The sequence below is a fragment of the Chionomys nivalis genome, chromosome X, assembly GCF_950005125.1.
Source record: "Chionomys nivalis chromosome X, mChiNiv1.1, whole genome shotgun sequence".
NCBI classification, from domain to species: Eukaryota; Metazoa; Chordata; class Mammalia; order Rodentia; family Cricetidae; genus Chionomys; species Chionomys nivalis.
Window position 1 is genome coordinate 104,993,682 of NC_080112.1, and position 6,799 is coordinate 105,000,480.

General features: G+C 43.2%; 1 pseudogene; it reads right to left on the reverse strand.

Annotated features, from left to right (window-relative positions):
* Positions 1-1,375: 1,375 nt before the first annotated feature.
* LOC130868556 (uncharacterized) lies at positions 1,376-4,605 on the reverse strand (annotated as a pseudogene).
* Positions 4,606-6,799: the final 2,194 nt, after the last annotated feature.

The following is a 6,799-nucleotide window of genomic DNA, read 5'->3' on the forward strand; positions in this document are numbered from 1 at the left end:
AGGCTGTCATTGGAAAACTCCAAAAATACCAGTGATAATCACAAGGGGGTAACTTCCTGTTTCTCAAGATTATTCTCAAGATTAAAACCTAACTTTATGGTCAGCTAGTTCCAGGAACAGAGTCACTGAACCGGCTAACCAAGATTTTTGGTTCTTCTCTCCCTGCTAGATTTTTAGCTCTATTCTTTCCGCTAGAGGGGTCTGGATTTATCTGGGTCTTTCATCTCCCCACTTCTTCTAGTAACTAGTTCTAATCATAGAACTAGATTTTAATATCTTCTTGACCTTGTAAAGCACTATATTGGTGGCGTAACATCAAAATCTGAACAGCACTTATTCTTTCTCTAATGAAGATAATTAGTTTATTTAATATACATGGACCTATAATCAGTAGCAGAAGCAAAATTAGGAATGGTCCATAAGGGAAGATATCAGAGTAGTCATCCAAGGAGATCTATTAAACCAGCTCTCAAACCATCCCTGATGCGCTTCTCTGTCTCTTTGTCTCTTGTCTAACCATTCTCTAAGTTTACTTATGGAGTCTTTAATTACTCCTGAATGGTCCACATAGAAACAACATTCTTCTCTGAGGGCAGCTTATAATCTTCCATCTTTTAAGAATAACAAATCGAATCCCCTTCTACTCTGTAAGACCACTTCTGAGAGGGAGGTCAACGACTCTTTGAGTTTGGAAATAGATTGTTTTAGAGCCCTCAAATCTTCATCCATGGCTATTCTTAATTCGTTAAAATACTGAGGGGCTTGTATTAGGGCAGCAGTACCTGTCCCAACACCGGGAGCTACCCTGAGGTCCAGGATTACTGCTAGTGTCAGAGAAATAAGTTCTCATCAAAAGTGAGTTGGGTGCTTGTCAAACTCATCTTCAAGCATGTTAGCTGGATGATATAAGACCCTAGGTACCAGTTGTACACTCACACAGTAATCTTTTGTGTCATTAAAAACCGATGTCGAGGCTCAGAGGTTAAGAGCATTGCCTGCTCTTCCAAAGGTCCTGAGTTCAATTCCCAGCAACTACATGATGGCTCACAACCATCTGTAACGGGGTCTGGTGCCCTCTTCTGGCCTGCAGGTATACACACAGACAGAATATTGTATACATAATAAATAAATAAACAATTAAAAAAAAAACGATGTCGACACGCAAGGTGTCAGGATTGTACTACAAACCCACCATTTATCTAAACCAGGAACCAAGTATCTGGTATCAGGAGTCTTAGGGCTCTTAAGGATCTCATTACATAAATGTTTGTAGGCAGCCGGTGGATTCCCCAGGCATGTCCCTACACCTATAACCTCAGTAAGAGTCATCTTATGATTAGTCCCCCAAACACAAGCATCCTGACTGGTGTTGTTGTTAAAAGCCCCAGATACTGCAATTCGTCAAGAGTACCAAGTATGGCCCTTTTCAACGAGGCCCAAGATTCCCAACTCGATGCCGGTGAACAAAAATGATGTCTCCTACTTGGAACTGATGCCGCACATGTGAGTTTTCAGTCTTATATACTTCTTTCAGTTGCTCCCAGATCTGGTGTCTCACCACTTCAAGGGCCTTTAGGGGGCAAATAAAGGTCTAGAAACAATAGCATCAGGATTATGCACTCTACCTGACTCAGTTAGCAGTGGCGCCCCCCCACATAGGATCTCATAAGGGGTGAGTTTAAATCGCCCTGCGGTGTTTCAAACCCAGAGCAGGGCAAAGGGAAGGAAGGCTGTCCAGTCATTCCCGCCGATCTCTAGGGATAATTTTATCATGGTCTCTTTTTAGGGTTCTATTCATCCTTTCTACCTGACCTGAGCTTTGGGGTCGGTAAGCACAATGTAATTCCAATTGATCCCCAGTTGGGTGGCCAGTCCCTAACTTACCTGTGCAACAAAGGCAGGTCCATTATCAGACCCAATTATCTTGTGTATCCCAAACCTTGGGAAGATTTCTTCTATGATCTTCCTAGCCACCACATTGGTCATCTCAGTCCTGGCAGGAAAAGCTTGTACCCAGCTTGAAAAAGTATCTATAAAAACTAATAAGTACTTGTTACCATAACTGGCTGGCTTAATTTCTGTAAAATCTACCTCCCAGTAGGCCCCAGGCCGGTTGCCCCTGAGCCTCTTCCAAGGAGTATATATGGAGTGTCCTGCATTAGTCATAGCACAGGCTTTGCAGCTTTTGACTACTTCTTCTGCCAGTTCTAATTTGCCCATAACTTGATAGTCCTCGGGTGTATGTCTAAAGTTGGTTTTACTGATATCATGAAAATCTTTAGGCTCTTTGAGTGCCAGGATCATTGCTCCTTGAGCCACCTGTTTAATGGTTAGGTCTGCCATCCGATTTCCTTTAGCCACAGCATCTCGAGCGTTTTGGTGTCCTGGTCAATGTATGATGGCTACCTTCTTTGGCAAATACATGGCATTTAAGAGGCTCAAAATTTTTTCTTTATTTTTTATGTCTTTTCCTGCAGATGTTAACAGTCCTGTTTGTCTGTATATTGCTCTGTGTATATGGGCAGTGGCAAAAGCATACCTGCTGTCAGTGTAGATGTTGATCAACTTCTCCTCTGCCATCCATAGAGCTTGTATCAAAGCAACAAGTTCCTCTTTCTGGGCCGACGTCCCTTCAGGTAGGCTACTGGCCCAGATTACTTGCTTCCCGTCCACCACTGCTGCCTTTGCCTTCTGCTTATCTTCAACCACGAAGCTGCTGCTGTCCGTATACCAGCTTGAATTCCCAGGCCAAGGCTGATCCTTCAGATCATTTCGGGTACCAGCTTCTTCTGCCAGAATGTCAGCACAGTGATGGGTAGGTGAGGAGTCATCAGTCTCGGGCAGTAGGATAATGGGATTGAGAACAGCAGGGGGAATGAAGGTCACTCGTTCAGTCAACAAAAGGCTTTGATAATGTGTCATATGAGTGTTGGTCATCCATCGGTCAGGGGGCTGTCGGATAATGCTTTCTAGAGCATGGGGTGCCACTACAGTTGTCTGTTGTCCCAGAGTGAGCTTATCAGCATCTTTGATGAGCAGAGCTACGGCAGCAATAGCTTTCAGGCAAGAAGGCCATCCGCTGGCAACAGGGTCTAATTTTTTGGATAGGTAAGCTACTGGCTTCTTCTAAGGTCCCAAAGTCTGAGTAAGGACTCCCCTGGCAACCTCTGCTCTCTCATCCACATAGAGAGTAAAGGTTTGGTTAGGTCAGGCAAGGCTAAGGCTGGGGCTATCAGTATGGCCCTTTTAATTACTTCAAAGTCTTTCTGGTTATTTGGGGTCCACACAAACACCCCCCTTCTTTGGTTAGGGGGTACAATGAGGCAGCTAGGGTAGCAAACCTGGGTATCCATAGCCTTCAGAAGCCAGCAGTGCCCAAGTATTCTCTTACTTGCCTTGGTGTAGTTGGGGTGAGGATCTGAGTTACAGTCTTTTTCCTGGCTTCAGTTAGCTATCGCTTCCCGTCTTGGAGGGTGTATCCCAAATAAGTAACCTCCATCTGACACAGCTGAGCCTTTTTCGCTGAGGCTCGGTATCCGAACTCACCTAATCCTGTTAGTAATTTTTCAGTTCCTTGTCTTCATTCAAGTTCAGTATTTGCTGCCAAAAGTAAATCATCAACATATTGGAGCAAGGTTCCCTGTGGGTTTTCAGCTCTGAAGGTGGCCAGGTCCCAGTCGAGGTCCTTATCAAAAGGAGTGAGAGAATTTTTGAACCCTTGGGGTAGTCTGGTCCAGGTCAATTGACCTACCAGTCCAGTGTCTGGGTCTCTCCATTGAAAAGCAAAAATAGGTTGGCTGGAATGATGTAACCTCAGGCAAAAGAAAGCGTCTTTTAGATCTAGAACAGTGTACCATTTCCTGTCTGGTGGGAGTAAGCTGAGAAGGTTGTATGGGTTGGGGACAGTCGGGTAAATGTCCTGGACCCTCTTGTTAAATTCTCTTAGGTCTTGTTCTGGTCTGTAGTCATTAGTGCCAGGCTTTTTGACGGGCAACAAGGGAGTGTTCGAGCAAGACTGGCAAAGGCCCCAAAGTACCTTGTTGTATAAGCCTCTGGATATGAGGTCTAATTCATTCTCTATTCTCTTAGCTCAATGGGTACTGACATACTCCTATGGGGGAGGTATCAGTCTTTAGTCCCACTACTACTGGGGGAATTCTCACTGCCATTCCCATACCCCCAATGTCTGCCCAAGCCTTAGGAAATGTCACTGACCATTCCTTCATGTCAGGGGTCTTTGCCTGACTCGAGAGCTCATGTAGTCGATGCACTTCTTTGAGTCTTAGGACCGGTTCGAGTAAACCTGATCTGGGCCTTCAACTATGTTAATAAGTCTCTTCCTAATAAAGGCGTGGGATATTCAGGAATAACCAGGAAGGAATGAGTCACTTGTATTCTCCCCAAATCTACAGTTCGTAAGGTGGTTCACGAATATTGTTTCTGTCTAGTTGCTCCAATTACTATAGTCTTTGTATTCTTTAGCATGCAGACTTCATGTGCCTGTCCCAGCCTGCAGCCCCCCCGCCCCACGCGCACCACCGCTAGCACCAGGATCAGGCATCTGGGGCTACAGATAGGGGCGTTGTGGAGGGCTCGGCCATTCATGTGGCTCCTCAATCTCAGGATAGATTTTAGGAGGAGCCAAAGGTTGGTTCTCAGGCAAATTCTCAGGCCTCAGGTTTTGGTTTGTGCTCTGACTCTCAGAGAGCCAATGCTTGGGATCCTAGCTTCCATCTACACACCCAGGTCTTAACCCAAGGTGGGGAATACTGGACCAAATCTTGCCATACTGTAATGTATGGTTGTTAATTGGGATGGGGTCCCTGTCCTTTCTGAAAAACAATAACTTTAATTTCAAAAATAATGATTATCCATTCCTCATTTGAGGGATATCTAGGTTGATTCTAGGTACTGGCTATTATAAATAATGCTTCTATGAACATATTTTGGTAAGTATTCTTGTGGTATGATTGAGCATCCTTTGGGTATATGCCACAAAGTTGTTTTGCTGGGTCTTGAGATAGGTTGATTTCCAATTTTCTGAGAAACCACCATACTGATTTCCAAAGTGACTGTACAAGCTTACACTCCCTCCAGAAGTGGAAGAGCATTCTCTTTATTTTACATACTCTTCAAAATAAACTGTCATTAGTGTTCTTGATCTTAGCCATTCTGATAGATATAAGATGGTATCTCAGGCTCCAAAGCTACAGAGAAACCCTGTCTCGAAAAACAAAACAAACAAACAAACAAACAAAAAAAGATGGTATCTCAGAGTCATTTTTATTTGCATTTCCCTGATGAATAAGAACACTGATCATTCCTTAAATGTTTTTCAGCCATTTGATATTCTTTCAGTGAGAATTCTTCTTTTATATCTGTATCCCATTTTTTGATTGGATTATTTGGTACTTTGATGTCTAGTTTCTTGAGTTCTTTATATATTTTTGAAATCAATTCTCTGTCATATGGGTTAGTGAAGATCTTTTCCCATTTTGTAGGCTGCCATTTTATGTTGTTGATGCCAATGTCCTTTGCCTTACAGAAGCTCAGTTTCAGAAGGTCCCATTTATTTATTGTTGCTCTTAGCATCTGTGTTCTACTGGTGTTATATTTAGGAAATGGTCTCCTATGTCAGTATGTTCAAGGCTACTTCCGACTTTCTCTTCTTTGAGGTTCAGTATGTCTGGATTTATTTAAGCCTTTGAGCCATTTGTGTAACATGAGGAGCGGGCCTCTGTAACATGAGGGCCTGCTTGTTGGGGTTTCTGTCCTGCCCAGTTCCCACAGCCTTTTGGCCCCAAAGAAAATACACAGAAGTCTATATTAATGATAAAACTGATTGGCCCATTAGCTCAGGCTTCATATTAGCTCTTATAACGTATATAGTCCATTATTCTTATCTATGTTAGCCACATGGATCAGTACCTTTTTCGACAAGGCAGGTCACATCTTGCTTCTTTGGTGATCTGGGCAGTACTGTGGGAAGAACTTCCTTCTTCCCAGAATACTCCTGTTCTCTTTACCCCACCTCCACTTCCTGTCTGGTTGTCCCGCCTGGCTACTGGCCAATCAGCATTTATTTAAAACATAATTAACAAAATATAGAATTGTCCTGCACCATTTACCCCCCCCCCTCTTTTATTAAGAAAACAAGAACATCCAAAGTCCATATTTTGGAAATGTGGGCATAGTTTTCCAGGCTACTTCTGGCTGGTTGGGGGCACTGACAATCTTATGGGGACCTAAAGAAAATTTATAATTATGATCAAGTCCTGACTGGAGTATCCTGAGAGTCTTGATTGTCTCAGGCAGCAGTCTTGAATCTGTTCTGGATGTAGAACTTAGACATCTGGGCCATCTGTTCCTACCGGAGATTTCTCAGGTAGAATACTATACTCACATTCCCAAAAACTGGACTATGGATGTTTTCCTTTGTTTAAAAAAAAGAGGGGAAAATGGCGTGGGACAATTCTGTATTCTGTCAATTACATTTTAAATAAACGCCAATTGGCTAGTAACCAGGCAGGAAGTACAGGCAGGACAAGCAGACAGGAAGTAGAGGCAGGGCAATGAGAACAGGAGTATTTTGGGAAGAAGGAAGCTTCCTCCCACAGTCCTGCTCAGATCATGGAAGAAGCAAGATGTGACTTGCTCTGCTGAAAAAGGTACTGAGCCATGTGGCTAACATAGATAAGAATAATGGGTTAATATAACTTATAAGAGCTAATACAAAACCTGTGCTAATGGGCTAATCAGTTTATAACTTATGGAGACCTCTGTGTGATTTTCTCTGGGA